Source organism: Pelobates fuscus, chromosome 5 (genome assembly GCF_036172605.1).
Source record: "Pelobates fuscus isolate aPelFus1 chromosome 5, aPelFus1.pri, whole genome shotgun sequence".
NCBI classification, from domain to species: Eukaryota; Metazoa; Chordata; class Amphibia; order Anura; family Pelobatidae; genus Pelobates; species Pelobates fuscus.
In genome coordinates, this window is record NC_086321.1 from 306,353,895 (window position 1) to 306,369,571 (window position 15,677).

Sequence of the window (15,677 nt, forward strand, 5' to 3'; positions counted from 1 at the left end):
CAACCTCTGCAAGTGCACTTTGCCACTCATATCTGGTGTCACAATAGTGTGCCTTTAAAAAGAAAAAAGTTTTTCACTGTAAGCTAATAGCAGTCAGTGTCCTTAAAGCGGGTGTCAGGCCTTCAGCGTGTACTCTGCCAACCTCTGCAAGTGTACTTTGCCACTCATATCTGGTGTCACTATAGCGTGCCTTTAAAAAGAAAAAAAAGTATTTCACTGTAAGCTAATAGCAGTCAGTGTGCTTAAAGCGGGTGTCAGGCCTTCAGCGTGTACTCTGCCATCCTCTGCAAGTGCACTTTGCCACTCATATCTGGTGTCACTATAGCGTGCCTTTAAAAAGAAAAAAAGTTTTTCACTGTAAGCTAATATCAGTCAGTGTCCTTAAAGCGGGTGTCAGGCCTTCAGCGTGTACTCTGCCAACCTCTGCAAGTATACTTTGCCACTCATATCTGGTGTCACAATAGCGTGCCTTTAAAAAGAAAAAAGTTTTTCACTGTAAGCTAATAGCAGTCAGTGTCCTTAAAGCGGGTGTGTCAGGCCTTCAGCGTGTACTCTGCTAACGTCTGCAAGTGCACTTTGCCACTCATATCATAGCGTGCCTTTAAAAAGAAAAATGTTTTTCACTGTAAGCTAATAGCAGTTAGTTGTCTGCAAGCGTCTGGGTGTCAGGCCTTCAGCGTGTACTCTGCCAACCTCTGCCAGTGTAATTTGCCACTCATATCTGGTGTCACAATAGTGTGCCTTTAAAAAGAAAAAAGTTTTTCACTGTAAGCTAATAGCAGTCAGTGTCCTTAAAGCGGGTGTCAGGCCTTCAGCGTGTACTCTGCCAACCTCTGCAAGTGTACTTTGCCACTCATATCTGGTGTAACAATAGCGTGCCTTTAAAAATAAAAAAAAGTATTTCACTGTAAGCTAATAGCAGTCAGTGTGCTTAAAGCGGGTGTCAGGCCTTCAGCGTGTACTCTGCCAACCTCTGCAAGTGCACTTTGCGACTCATATCTGGTGTCACTATAGCGTGCCTTTAAAAAGAAAAAAAGTTTTTCACTGTAAGCTAATAGCAGTCAGTGTCCTTAAAGCGGGTGTCAGGCCTTCAGCGTGTACTCTGCCAACCTCTGCAAGTGCACTTTGCGACTCATATCTGGTGTCAATATAGCGTGCCTTTAAAAAGAAAAAAAGTTTTTCACTGTAAGCTAATAGCAGTTAATTGTCTGCAAGCGTCTGGGTGTCAGGCCTTCAGCGTGTACTCTGCCAACCTCTGCAAGTGTACTTTGCCACTCATATCTGGTGTCACAATAGCGTGCCTTTAAAAAGAAAAAAAAGTTTTTCACTGTAAGCTAAGAGCAGTTAGTTGTCTGCAAGCGTCTGGGTGTCAGGCCTTAAGCGTGTACTCTGCCAACCTCTGCCAGTGTACTTTGCCACTCATATCTGGTGATCCTATAGCGTGCCTTTAAAAAGAAAAAAAGTATTTCACTGTAAGCTAATAGCAGTCAGTGTGCTTAAAGCGGGTGTCAGGCCTTCAGTGTGTACTCTGCCAACCTCTGCAAGTGCACTTTGCCACTCATATCTGGTGTCACAATAGCGTGCCTTTAAAAAGAAAAAAGTTTTTCACTGTAAGCTAATAGCAGTCAGTGTCCTTAAAGCGGGTGTGTCAGGCCTTCAGCGTGTACTCTGCTAACGTCTGCAAGTGCACTTTGCCACTCATATCATAGCGTGCCTTTAAAAAGAAAAATGTTTTTCACTGTAAGCTAATAGCAGTTAGTTGTCTGCAAGCGTCTGGGTGTCAGGCCTTCAGCGTGTACTCTGCCAACCTCTGCCAGTGTACTTTGCCACTCATATCTGGTGTCACAATAGTGTGCCTATAAAAAGAAAAAAGTTTTTTCACTGTAAGCTGATAGCAGTTAGTTGTCTGCAAGCGTCTCGTTGTCAGTCCTTCAGCGTGTACTCTGCCAACCTCTGCAGGTGCACTTTGCCACTCATATCTGGTGTCACAATAGTGTGCCTTTAAAAAGAAAAAAGTTTTTCACTGTAAGCTAATAGCAGTCAGTGTCCTTAAAGCGGGTGTCAGGCCTTCAGCGTGTACTCTGCCAACCTCTGCAAGTGTACTTTGCCACTCATATCTGGTGTCACTATAGCGTGCCTTTAAAAAGAAAAAAAAGTATTTCACTGTAAGCTAATAGCAGTCAGTGTGCTTAAAGCGGTTGTCAGGCCTTCAGCGTGTACTCTGCCATCCTCTGCAAGTGCACTTTGCCACTCATATCTGGTGTCACTATAGCGTGCTTTTAAAAAGAAAAAAAAGTATTTCACTGTAAGCTAATAGCAGTCAGTGTGCTTAAAGCGGGTGTCAGGCCTTCAGCGTGTACTCTGCTAACGTCTGCAAGTGCACTTTGCCACTCATATCATAGCGTGCCTTTAAAAAGAAAAATGTTTTTCACTGTAAGCTAATAGCAGTTAGTTGTCTGCAAGCGTCTGGGTGTCAGGCCTTCAGCGTGTACTCTGCCAACCTCTGCAAGTGCACTTTGCCACGCATATCTGGTGTAACAATAGCGTGCCTTTAAAAAGAAAAAAAGTTTTTCACTGTAAGCTAATAGCAGTCAGTGTCCTTAAAGCGGGTGTCAGGCCTTCAGCGTGTACTCTGCCAACCTCTGCAAGTGCATTTTGCGACTCATATCTGGTGTCAATATAGCGTGCCTTTAACCCCTTAAGGACACATGACGTGTGTGACACGTCATGATTCCATTTTATTCCAGAAGTTTGGTCCTTAAGGGGTTAAAAAGAAAAAAAGTTTTTCACTGTAAGCTAATAGCAGTTAATTGTCTGCAAGCGTCTGGGTGTCAGGTCTTCAGCGTGTACTCTGCCAACCTCTGCAAGTGTGCTTTGCCACTCATATCTGGTGTCACAATAGCGTGCCTTTAAAAAGAAAAAAAAGTTTTTCACTGTAAGCTAAGAGCAGTTAGTTGTCTGCAAGCGTCTGGGTGTCAGGCCTTAAGCGTGTACTCTGCCAACCTCTGCCAGTGTACTTTGCCACTCATATCTGGTGATCCTATAGCGGGCCTTTAAAAAGAAAAAAAGTATTTCACTGTAAGCTAATAGCAGTCAGTGTGCTTAAAGCGGGTGTCAGGCCTTCAGTGTGTACTCTGCCAACCTCTGCAAGTGCACTTTGCCACTCATATCTGGTGTCACAATAGCGTGCCTTTAAAAAGAAAAAAGTTTTTCACTGTAAGCTAATAGCAGTCAGTGTCCTTAAAGCGGGTGTGTCAGGCCTTCAGCGTGTACTCTGCTAACGTCTGCAAGTGCACTTTGCCACTCATATCATAGCGTGCCTTTAAAAAGAAAAATGTTTTTCACTGTAAGCTAATAGCAGTTAGTTGTCTGCAAGCGTCTGGGTGTCAGGCCTTCAGCGTGTACTCTGCCAACCTCTGCCAGTGTACTTTGCCACTCATATCTGGTGTCACAATAGTGTGCCTATAAAAAGAAAAAAGTTTTTTCACTGTAAGCTGATAGCAGTTAGTTGTCTGCAAGCGTCTCGTTGTCAGTCCTTCAGCGTGTACTCTGCCAACCTCTGCAAGTGCACTTTGCCACTCATATCTGGTGTCACAATAGTGTGCCTTTAAAAAGAAAAAAGTTTTTCACTGTAAGCTAATAGCAGTCAGTGTCCTTAAAGCGGGTGTCAGGCCTTCAGCGTGTACTCTGCCAACCTCTGCAAGTGTACTTTGCCACTCATATCTGGTGTCACTATAGCGTGCCTTTAAAAAGAAAAAAAAGTATTTCACTGTAAGCTAATAGCAGTCAGTGTGCTTAAAGCGGGTGTCAGGCCTTCAGCGTGTACTCTGCTAACGTCTGCAAGTGCACTTTGCCACTCATATCATAGCGTGCCTTTAAAAAGAAAAATGTTTTTCACTGTAAGCTAATAGCAGTTAGTTGTCTGCAAGCGTCTGGGTGTCAGGCCTTCAGCGTGTACTCTGCCAACCTCTGCAAGTGCACTTTGCCACGCATATCTGGTGTAACAATAGCGTGCCTTTAAAAAGAAAAAAAGTTTTTCACTGTAAGCTAATAGCAGTCAGTGTCCTTAAAGCGGGTGTCAGGCCTTCAGCGTGTACCCTGCCAACCTCTGCAAGTGCACTTTGCGACTCATATCTGGTGTCAATATAGCGTGCCTTTAAAAAGAAAAAAAGTTTTTCACTGTAAGCTAATAGCAGTTAATTGTCTGCAAGCGTCTGGGTGTCAGGTCTTCAGCGTGTACTCTGCCAACCTCTGCAAGTGTGCTTTTCCACTCATATCTGGTGTCACAATAGCGTGCCTTTAAAAAGAAAAAAAAAGTTTTTCACTGTAAGCTAAGAGCAGTTAGTTGTCTGCAAGCGTCTGGGTGTCAGGCCTTAAGCGTGTACTCTGCCAACCTCTGCCAGTGCACTTTGCCACTCATATCTGGTGATCCTATAGCGTGCCTTTAAAAAGAAAAAAGTATTTCACTGTAAGCTAATAGCAGTCAGTGTGCTTAAAGCGGGTGTCAGGCCTTCAGTGTGTACTCTGCCAACCTCTGCAAGTGCACTTTGCCACTCATATCTGGTGTCACAATAGCGTGCCTTTAAAAAGAAAAAAGTTTTTCACTGTAAGCTAATAGCAGTCAGTGTCCTTAAAGCGGGTGTGTCAGGCCTTCAGCGTGTACTCTGCTAACGTCTGCAAGTGCACTTTGCCACTCATATCATAGCGTGCCTTTAAAAAGAAAAATGTTTTTCACTGTAAGCTAATAGCAGTTAGTTGTCTGCAAGCGTCTGGGTGTCAGGCCTTCAGTGTGTACTCTGCCAACCTCTGCCAGTGTACTTTGCCACTCATATCTGGTGTCACAATAGCGTGCCTATAAAAAGAAAAAAGTTTTTCACTGTAAGCTGATAGCAGTTAGTTGTCTGCAAGCGTCTCGGTGTCAGTCCTTCAGCGTGTACTCTGCCAACCTCTGCAAGTGCACTTTGCCACTCATATCTGGTGTCACAATAGTGTGCCTTTAAAAAGAAAAAAGTTTTTCACTGTAAGCTAATAGCAGTCAGTGTCCTTAAAGCGGGTGTCAGGCCTTCAGCGTGTACTCTGCCAACCTCTGCAAGTGTACTTTGCCACTCATATCTGGTGTCACTATAGCGTGCCTTTAAAAAGAAAAAAAAGTATTTCACTGTAAGCTAATAGCAGTGTTACGATTGCCTCCAGGCTAGCAGGAGGTTTGATCGCTTGGATGTCCTGGTTCCCGGGCTTGAAGAGTCGAATGGAGCGATACTCGGTAGAGACCTGTAAGTGTAGAATCTCCCCCTAGCTATGGTGCAGCTAGGATACCCTTTCCCCACACAAAACGAGTCGAGACTGCGAATTGAGGGTCAAAATAAGAACTGAGGACTGGGGTGCCCAGCCTGCTTTTTATTGTAAATACACACAAAAGGGACACTCCCAAGGGGAGGCATAAAATACCCAATCACATATTGGGTTCAACCCACATGTCCCCTCCCCTCAGATAACCAAGTAATGCAATTATGTTACACATACTTTTGTCCATATTCTGGATGTACCCTAAAACCAGGGGGTACACCCCTACTTGTTCGGGAGGCCAACATATCCAAAAACTGGCCCGTTCGGATGAGTGGTTCGGGAGTTAGGAGCTTCTACAGTTTGGACCGACCGCACAGACTTTCCAGCCGAAAATAGTTCCATACGTTTAGGCCTTGCGGTTGGTCTTCGTTCGGACTGTAAAACTCCACAACCCTTTGCCTTCCGTAGTCATCCCTGGGGTCGCTGTATTCCCCATGTGCAGGGCAAGTGCCTTACAGAACGGTGAATAGTTCGGAACGTCCAGCACTAAGTTATGTGATCCTGGAGGTCTCAGCGGTGTTCGCCTGTTTGTGTCTCCGTTGTTAGTTCCACATGGCCATGGGCAAACACCGCTGATTGTAGGTAAGATGGCCGCGAACACGTGCAAAGTCCCGAAATGGCGGCCACCTATATGCTTACATAGCGGGTTCGTGCTGGACCATACGAGGACTGTAAATCAGTCAGAACAGTGTCCAAAGTACCAAAAGTATGCGACAAAATAGGGCTTTCATAACAGGGGACAACAGTGATGTAACAGTGCTCCCTCCTTGTGGAACACTCTGGCAGACACCGTCTGACCCCTTTTCGGGGTAGACTAAGGCTGTCCAGACTTCTGGTTAGGCTGGGCTGATATCGGTTTGCCTGGACAATCCATCGGCATTGCCATTCTATTTCCCGGGTCGATAAGTGATGGTAAAATTAAATGGTTGTAGAGCCAAGCTCCACCGTAACAGTCGGCCATTATCTCCAGAGACCCGGTTTAACCATACCAAGGGATTGTGGTCCGTAACCAGAGTGAATTCTTGCCCGTACATATAAGGAGTCAGTTTCTTTAGTGCCCACACCAGTGCCAAGCATTCCTTTTCCACGGCGGCATAGCTAACTTCGCATGGCAGGAGCTTACGACTGATGTAGGCAATAGGGTGTTCCCCTCCGTCTTCGCCTACTTGGCTGAGGACGGCTCCCAGCCCGAACATGGAAGCGTCTGTGTGAACGATAAAACGTTTGTAAGGGGCTGGGGCGGCCAACACGGGAGCATTCACAAGAGCAGTTTTTAAAGTTTAAAACGCTATTTCACAGTGGGGAGACCACAGGACCTGTCGAGGAAGGTTTTTCTTTGTCAAGTCTGTCAGGGGTTTGGCAATGGCGCTATAGTCAGGCACAAACTTCCGATAGTACCCTGCGGTACCTAAAAAGGCTAGTACTTGTGTCTTGGTGGCGGGGGTGGGCCAATTGGCAACTGCCTCTATTTTAGCAGGCTCTGGTCGTTGCTTCCCGCACCCCACCCTATGACCCAGATACTGCACTTTGGCCATGCCAAAATGGCACTTCTCTGGTTTCAGAGTCAGGCCGGCGGCCCGAATCTGATCTAAGACCAGGCCTACGTGGGTTAGGTGTTCCTCCCAGGACGCGCTATGGATCGCTATGTCGTCCAGGTATGCACAGGCGAAACCCTGGAAGCCATCAAGGAGTCTATCCACCAAGCGCTGGAACGTGGCCGGGGCATTTTTCATCCCGAATGGCATAACCTTGAAGTGATATAAGCCAAACGGGGTGATGAATGCCGACTTGGGGATAGCCTCCTTGGCCAGGGGAATCTGCCAGTAACCTTTACACAAGTCAATGGTAGTTAGGTAGTTCCCCCGGGCTATGCGATCCAGTAGCTCGTCTACCCTGGGCATGGGGTAGGCGTCTGTCACAGTTTTATCATTAAGTTTCCGATAGTCCACACAGAATCTGGTAGTACCGTCTTTTTTGGGTACTAGTACTACCGGGGATGCCCAGGGACTATCGGAGGACTCAATGACCCCTAGGTTCAGCATTTCCGGGATTTCTTGTTTCATCCCCGCTCTGACCGCCTCGGGGATGCGGTAGGGGGCCTGCCTCAAGGGTTGCTGTCCGGGGGTATCTACCTGGTGGGTGGCTAGATTGGTGAATCCTGGCTTTTGGGAGAACATTGCCTGTTTTTCTCGGAGCAATTGCTGCAATTGCTCCCTCTCTACTGGGTTAAGCCGCTCGCCTATCTGTACTTGGCCCACTATATCGGCCGGGTTGTCCTGGGTAAGTAAGTCGGGAATGGGCAAGTTATCGGGGTCTTCGGCTGCGGGACTACAGATGGCCAGCACATCTTCGGGGCGTTGGAGATATGCTTTCAACATGTTAATATGGAATAGTTTCCTTAGGCTCGGGTCGTGGCAGCTGGCAATCACATATGTGGTATCTCCTTTCTTCTCTACTATTTGGTAGGGGCCCTGCCAGGCTGCCTGCAATTTATCTGTTTTGACGGGTTTAAGAACCATTACTTTTTGCCCTATCTCAAAGCTCCTTTTCCTTGCTCCTCTATCATACCAGACTTTCTGTCGCCTCTGGGCCGCCTGGAGGTTAGCCCGGACCGACCTGGCTAGCTGCTCCATGCGGTCCCTAAGCTCTAGGACATATGGTATGATGGGGACCCCCGTGTTCTCCGTCTCCCCCTCCCAATGCTCTCGGATCAGGTCTAGGGGGCCCCGGACCTTGCGTCCATACAGCAGTTCGAACGGGGAGAATCCGGTAGTTTCCTGCGGCACCTCCCGATAAGCGAATAGGAGGTGCGGTAAGAAACTTTCCCAGTCTCTATATTCCTGGGTAAAGGTCTTTAACATTTGTTTAAGGGTCCCGTTAAACCTCTCGCATAGTCCGTTGGTTTGGGGGTGATATGGGGAACTGAGTAGGGATTTTATTTTACAGACCTGCCACAGCTGTTGCGTTAGTTCCGCCGTGAACTGGGTGCCTCGGTCGGACAGGATTTCTCGGGGAAATCCTACACGAGAGAAGACCTGGACCAGCGCATTGGCTACCGTGTCTGCCTGGATATTAGACAGAGCCACCGCCTCCGGGTAGCGGGTAGCGGGTAGCGTAATCCACAATAGTGAGGATATATCGTTTCCCGGAGGGGCTGGGAGTGGCGAGGGGTCCTACCAGGTCAATGGCCACTCTACTGAACGGTTCTTCTATGAGGGGCATATTTATGAGGTGTACCTTGGGGTGGTCTCCTCTTTTGCCGACCCTCTGGCACACTTCGCACGTACTGCAATACGCACGCACATCGGTATGTACCCCTGGCCAAAAGAAGGTATGGGTGATACGTTTAAGGGTCCGGGTTACTGCCAAATGTCCGGCTAGGGGAATGTCGTGACCTATCCGGAGGATATCTCGTTGATATTTGTGAGGGATTACTAACTGCCTCCTATGGTTCCCTTTCTTTTCCGTCTGTCGGTACAGTCTCCCCTGTTCCCATACAAATATCTCTTGGTCGGATCCCCCTGTCCCAGTGTCGGCTCTCTCTCTGTATTTCTGGAGAGTGGGGTCAGTTTTAGTCTCAGCCTCGAAGGCGGTAGGGGTATCCCAGGGTAATGGGGCAGGGAAGTTAGGTACAGTCGGGATCGGTCTTACCTGAGTCTCCCGCACCGGTGAAGCATCTCGAGTCCGTCCTGCCTGGGACCGGGTGATAACCGGATATGCCTCAGAGTTATAGGAGGGGGCAAATGCCGAAGTCATAGGTCCCAGGTCGTTGCCCAGTAAGACCTCAGCGGGTAAACTGTCCATGATCCCCACCCTCACAAGTCCTTTTCCCGCACCCCAATCAAGATGTACTTTTGCTGTGGGTAATTTGTATATGTCCCCTCCAGCCACTCGGACCGCCACCGTGTCTGTGGAGCGCTTATGCGTTGGTACGAGCTTCCCCTGGACCAGAGTGATGGTGGCCCCGGTGTCTCTCAATCCTTGTGCCGGGCGGCCCTCCAACAGTACCTCCTGTCGATGGTGCTGTCGGTTGTCGGTTGCGGCATACACGGGGTTGGCTTCATGCAATGGTCCCAGATACTCTTCCATAGTATTTTCTTGGTCTACACAAAAAGCACGGGCGGGGCGGTTGTTACCCGGGGGGTTGTTGTTTAGGGGGCAGTTGGAAATGAAGTGCCCCGGCTGCTTGCATTTGTGGCAAGTGGGGCGGATACGTTCTTGGGGGTACTGGCTGGGTGGCCCGGCATAGCGAGTAGGTCCGGCCGGTACTGGGGTACGAAACTCAGGTCGGGGGTTCGGTCTAGGGGTCTCTCGTGGTTCGGGCCGGGCGGCCATTCGAGAGTGGTGGTATTCGTGAACTTGAGCGTCCCGATTCGCCATTCGAGAGTGGTGGTATTCGTGAACTTGAGCGTCCCGATGTTCGTCAGCTAGTCGGGCTGCCACATTGAGATCGCTCGGACGCCGATCCTTTACCCACTCTCTGTCCTTTGGCGCCAACCCGTCATAAAAATGCTCTAATAAAAACAGTTCCAGCACTTCGGCTGCGGTAACGGCACGGCACCCATTCATCCAGTGGGTGGCCGCCCTCCGCATGCGGTGAGCCCATTCAGCATGGGTGTCATTTACTTTCTTACTGGTGTTGCGGAATTGTCTGCGATAAGTGTCGGGAGTTACTGCATACCTCCTCAGTAGGGTGTCCTTTACCGTCTGGTATTGCTCCGCTTCCTCGGTGCTGAGAGTCCGAAAAGCCTCCATAGCTCGACCCGCCAGTTTCCCGGCTAGTATCTTTGGCCAAGCTGTGGCGGGGATTTGGTGTAGTGCACATTGCCGTTCAAAATCGGCCAAGAACTCGTCAATCCCCATTTCACTTTCCACAAACGGCTTAAATGCTGCGAAAGGAATCTTTGGAACTCCCGTTGCCTCCGGGGGGGTTCGGTCGGCGAGTCTCATTTTGTGTTCGTAGGCTCTGGTCCTTTCGACATCTGCCTCGGCTTTGGCCATTAATTGCCGTATGAGTTCCACGGAAGGGTTCGGCCCATACAGGGGCAGCCTCTCCCTGACCAACCGGGTTTTATCATCGGTGCAAGTGGCTGTGGCTTCGGCCATGGTAAAACTCTGGTCCATTTCGGTTAGTTCTGCGATTAGCTCTCTCCTTGGGCGGCTGTTCGAGTGTCCCCCTCGGCTCTCAAGTAAGTCCTTTAGCGTGGTGCGCTTCAATTTGTCGTAGTTACTCTCCATCCGTTCTGTACCTCTTCTAGGAATTCCAGGAGGATCCCGCCGCTGCCACCAATTGTTACGATTGCCTCCAGGCTAGCAGGAGGTTTGATCGCTTGGATGTCCTGGTTCCCGGGCTTGAAGAGTCGAATGGAGCGATACTCGGTAGAGACCTGTAAGTGTAGAATCTCCCCCTAGCTATGGTGCAGCTAGGATACCCTTTCCCCACACAAAACGAGTCGAGGCTGCGAATTGAGGGTCAAAATAAGAACTGAGGACTGGGGTGCCCAGCCTGCTTTTTATTGTAAATACACACAAAAGGGACACTCCCAAGGGGAGGCATAAAATACCCAATCACATATTGGGTTCAACCCACATGTCCCCTCCCCTCAGATAACCAAGTAACGCAATTATGTTATACATACTTTTGTCCATATTCTGGATGTACCCTAAAACCAGGGGGTACACCCCTACATCCTGCATCGCTAGATAGATCTTGTTCGGGAGGCCAACATATCCAAAAACTGGCCCGTTCGGATGAGTGGTTCGGGAGTTAGGAGCTTCTACAGTTTGGACCGACCGCACGGACTTTCCAGCCGAAAATAGTTCCATACGTTTAGGCCTTGCGGTTGGTCTTCGTTCGGACGGTAAAACTCCACAACCCTTTGCCCTCCGTAGTCATCCCTGGGGTCGCTGTATTCCCCATGTGCAGGGCAAGTGCCTTACGGAACGGTGAATAGTTCGGTACGTCCAGCACTAAGTTATGTGATCCTGGAGGTCTCAGCGGTGTTCGCCTGTTTGTGTCTCCGTTGTTAGTTCCAGATGGCCATGGGAAAACACCGCTGATTGTAGGTAAGATGGCCGCGAACACGTGCAAAGTCCCGAAATGGCGGCCACCTATATGCTTACATAGCGGGTTCGTGCTGGACCATACGAGGACTTAAAATCAGTCAGAACAGTGTCCAAAGTACCAAAAGTATGCGACAAAATAGGGCTTTCATAACAGGGGACAACAGTGATGTAACAAGCAGTCAGTGTGCTTAAAGCGGGTGTCAGGCCTTCAGCGTGTACTCTGCTATCCTCTGCAAGTGCACTTTGCGACTCATATCTGGTGTCACTATAGCGTGCCTTTAAAAAGAAAAAAGTTTTTCACTGTAAGCTAATTGCAGTCAGTGTCCTTAAAGCGGGTGTCAGGCCTTCAGCGTGTACTCTGCCAACCTCTGCAAGTGCACTTTGCCACTCATATCTGGTGTCAATATAGCGTGCCTTTAAAAAGAAAAAAAGTTTTTCACTGTAAGCTAATAGCAGTTAATTGTCTGCAAGCGTCTGGGTGTCAGGCCTTCAGCGTGTACTCTGCCAACCTCTGCAAGTGTACTTTGCCACTCATATCTGGTGTCACAATAGCGTGCCTTTAAAAAGAAAAAAAAGTTTTTCACTGTAAGCTAAGAGCAGTTAGTTGTCTGCAAGTGTCTGGGTGTCAGGCCTTAAGCGTGTACTCTGCCAACCTCTGCCAGTGTACTTTGCCACTCATTTCTGGTGATCCTATAGCGTGCCTTTAAAAAGAAAAAAAGTATTTCACTGTAAGCTAATAGCAGTCAGTGTGCTTAAAGCGGGTGTCAGGCCTTCAGCGTGTACTCTGCCAACCTCTGCAAGTGCACTTTGCCACTCATATCTGGTGTCACAATAGCGTGCCTTTAAAAAGAAAAAAGTTTTTCACTGTAAGCTAATAGCAGTCAGTGTCCTTAAAGCGGGTGTGTCAGGCCTTCAGCGTGTACTCTGCTAACGTCTGCAAGTGCACTTTGCCACTCATATCATAGCGTGCCTTTAAAAAGAAAAATGTTTTTCACTGTAAGCTGATAGCAGTTAGTTGTCTGCAAGCGTCTCGGTGTCAGTCCTTCAGCGTGTACGCTGCCAACCTCTGCAAGTGCACTTTGCCACTCATATCTGGTGTCACTATAGCGTGCCTTTAAAACGAAAAAAAGTTTTTCACTGTAAGCTAAGAGCAGTTAGTTGTCTGCAAGCGTCTGGGTGTCAGGCCTTAAGCGTGTACTCTGCCAACCTCTGCAAGTGCACTTTGCCACTCATATCTGGTGTCACTATAGCGTGCCTTTAAAAAGAAAAAAAGTTTTTCACTGTAAGCTAATAGCAGTCAGTGTCCTTAAAGCGGGTGTCAGGCCTTCAGCGTGTACTCTGCCAACCTCTGCAAGTGCACTTTGCCACTCATATCTGTTGTCACTATAGCGTGCCTTTAAAAAGAAAAAAAGTTTTTCACTGTAAGCTAATAGCAGTCAGTGTGCTTAAAGCGGGTGTCAGGCCTTCAGCATGTACTCTGCCAACCTCTGCCAGTGTACTTTGCCACTCATATCTGGTGTCAATATAGCGTGCCTTTAAAAAGAAAATAAGTTTTTCACTGTAAGCTAAGAGCAGTGAGTTGTCTGCAAGCGTCTGGGTGTCAGGCCTTAAGCGTGTACTCTGCCAACCTCTGAAAGTGCACTTTGCCACTCATATCTGGTGTCACTATAGCGTGCCTTTAAAAAGAAAAAAAGTTTTTCACTCTAAGCTAATAGCAGTCAGTGTCCTTAAAGCGGGTGTCAGGCCTTCAACGTGTACTCTGCCAACCTCTGCAAGTGCACTTTGCCACTCATATCTGGTGTCACTATAGCGTGCCTTTAAAAAGAAAAAACGTTTTTCACTGTAAGCTAATAGCAGTCAGTGTGCTTAAAGCGGGTGTCAGGCCTTCAGCGTGTACTCTGCCAACCTCTGCAAGTGCACTTTGCGACTCATATCTGGTGTCACAATAGCGTGCCTTTAAAAAGAAAAAAAAGTTTTTCACTGTTAGCTAATAGCAGTTAGTTGTCTGCAAGCGTCTGGGTGTCAGGCCTTCAGCGTGTACTCTGACAACCTCTGCCAGTGTACTTTGCCACTCATATCTGGTGTCACAATAGTATGCCTTTAAAAAGAAAAAAAGTTTTTCACTGTAAGCTAATAGCAGTCAGTGTCCTTAAAGCGGGTGTCAGGCCTTCAGCGTGTACTCTGCCAACCTCTGCCAGTGTACTTTGCCACACATATCTGGTGTCACAATAGCGTGCCTTTAAAAAGAAAAACGTTTTTCACTGTAAGCTAATAGCAGTCAGTGTCCTTAAAGCGGGTGTCAGGCCTTCAGCGTGTACTCTGTCAACCTCTGCAAGTGCACTTTGCCACTCATAACTGGTGTCACAATAGCATGCCTTTAAAAAGAAAAAAAGTTTTTCACTGTAAGCTAATAGCAGTTAGTTGTCTGCAAGCGTCTGGGTATCAGGCCTTCAGCGTGTACTCTGCCAACCTCTGCCAGTGTACTTTGCCACTCATATCTGGTGTCACAATAGCGTGCCTTTAAAAAGAAAAAAAGTTTTTCACTGTTAGCTAATAGCATTTAGTTGTCTGCAAGCGTCTGGGTGTCAGGCCTTCAGCGTGTACTCTGCCAACCTCTGCCAGTGCACTTTGCCACTTATATCTGGTGTCACAATAGTATGCCTTTAAAAAGAAAAAAGTTGTTCACTGTAAGCAGTCAGTGTCCTTAAAGCGGGTGTCAGGCCTTAAGCCTGTCACAATAGTATGCCTTTAAAAAGAAAAAAGTTGTTCACTGTAAGCAGTCAGTGTCCTTAAAGCGGGTGTCAGGCCTTAAGCGTGTACTCTGCCAACCTCTGCAAGTGCACTTTGCCACTCATAACTGGTGTCACAATAGCATGCCTTTAAAAAGAAAAAAAGTTTTTCACTGTAAGCTAAAAGCAGTTAGTTGTGTGCAAGCGTCTGGGTGTCAGGCCTTCAGCATGTACTCTGCCAACCACTGCCAGTGTACTTTGGCACTCATATCTGGTGTCACAATAGCGTGCCTTTAAAAAGAAAAATAGTTTTTTTCACTGTAAGCTAACAGCAGTTAGTTGTCTGCAAGCGTCTGGGTGTCAGGCCTTCAGCGTGTACTCTGCCAACCTCTGCAAGTGCACTTTGCCACTCATATCTGGTGTCACAATAGCGTGCCTTTAAAAAGAAAAAAGTTTTTCACTGTAAGCTAATAGCAGTCAGTGTCCTTAAAGCGGGTGTCAGGCCTTCAGCGTGTACTCTGCCAACCTCTGCCAGTGTACTTTGCCACTCATATCTGGTGTCACAATAGCGTGCCTTTAAAAAGAAAAAAGTTTTTCACTGTAAGCTAATAGCAGTCAGTGTCCTTAAAGCGGGTGTCAGGCCTTCAGCGTGTACTCTGCCAACCTCTGCAAGTGCACTTTGCCACTCATAACTGGTGTCACAATAGCATGCCTTTAAAAAGAAAACAGTTTTTCACTGTAAGCTAATAGCAGTTAGTTGTCTGCAAGCGTCTGGGTGTCAGGCCTTCAGCATGTACTCTGCCAACCTCTGCCAGTGTACTTTGCAACTCATATCTGATGTCACAATAGCGTGCCTTTAAAAAAAAAAAAAGTTTTTCACTGTTAGCTAATAGCAGTTAGTTGTCTGCAAGCGTCTGGGTGTCAGGCCTTCAGCGTGTACTCTGCCAACCTCTGCCAGTGTACTTGCCACTCATATCTGGTGTCACAATAGCGTGCCTTTAAAAAGAAAAGAAGTGTTTCACTGTAAGCTAATAGCAGTCAGTGTCCTTAAAGCGGGTGTCAGGCCTTCAGCGTGTACTCTGCCAACCTCTGCAAGTGCACTTTGCCACTCATATCTGGTGGCAGAATAGCGTGCCTTTAAAAAGATAAAAGTTTTTCACTGTAAGCTAATAGCAGTCAGTGTCCTTAAAGCGGGTGTCAGGCCTTCAGCGTGTACTCTGTCAACCTCTGCATGTGCACTTTGCCACTCATATCTGGTGTCACAATAGCGTGCCTTTAAAAAGAAAAAAGTTCTTCACTGTAAGCTAATAGCAGTTAGTTTCCTTAAAGCGGGTGTCAGGCCTTCAGCGTGTACTCTGCCAACCTCTGCAAGTGCACTTTGCCACTCATAACTGGTGTCACAATAGCATGCCTTTAAAAAGAAAAAAAGTTTTTCACTGTAAGCTAATAGCAGTTAGTTGTCTGCAAGCGTCTGGGTGTCAGGCCTTCAGCATGTACTCTGCCAACCTCTGCCAGTGTACTTTGCCACTCATATCT

The 15,677-nt window shown here is 47.6% G+C and overlaps 1 pseudogene; it reads right to left on the bottom strand.

Moving 5' to 3' along the window:
• The window catches only part of LOC134612220 (uncharacterized), a 116,681-nt pseudogene extending 106,097 nt beyond the window's left edge, over positions 1–10,584 (bottom strand).
• Positions 10,585–15,677: the final 5,093 nt, after the last annotated feature.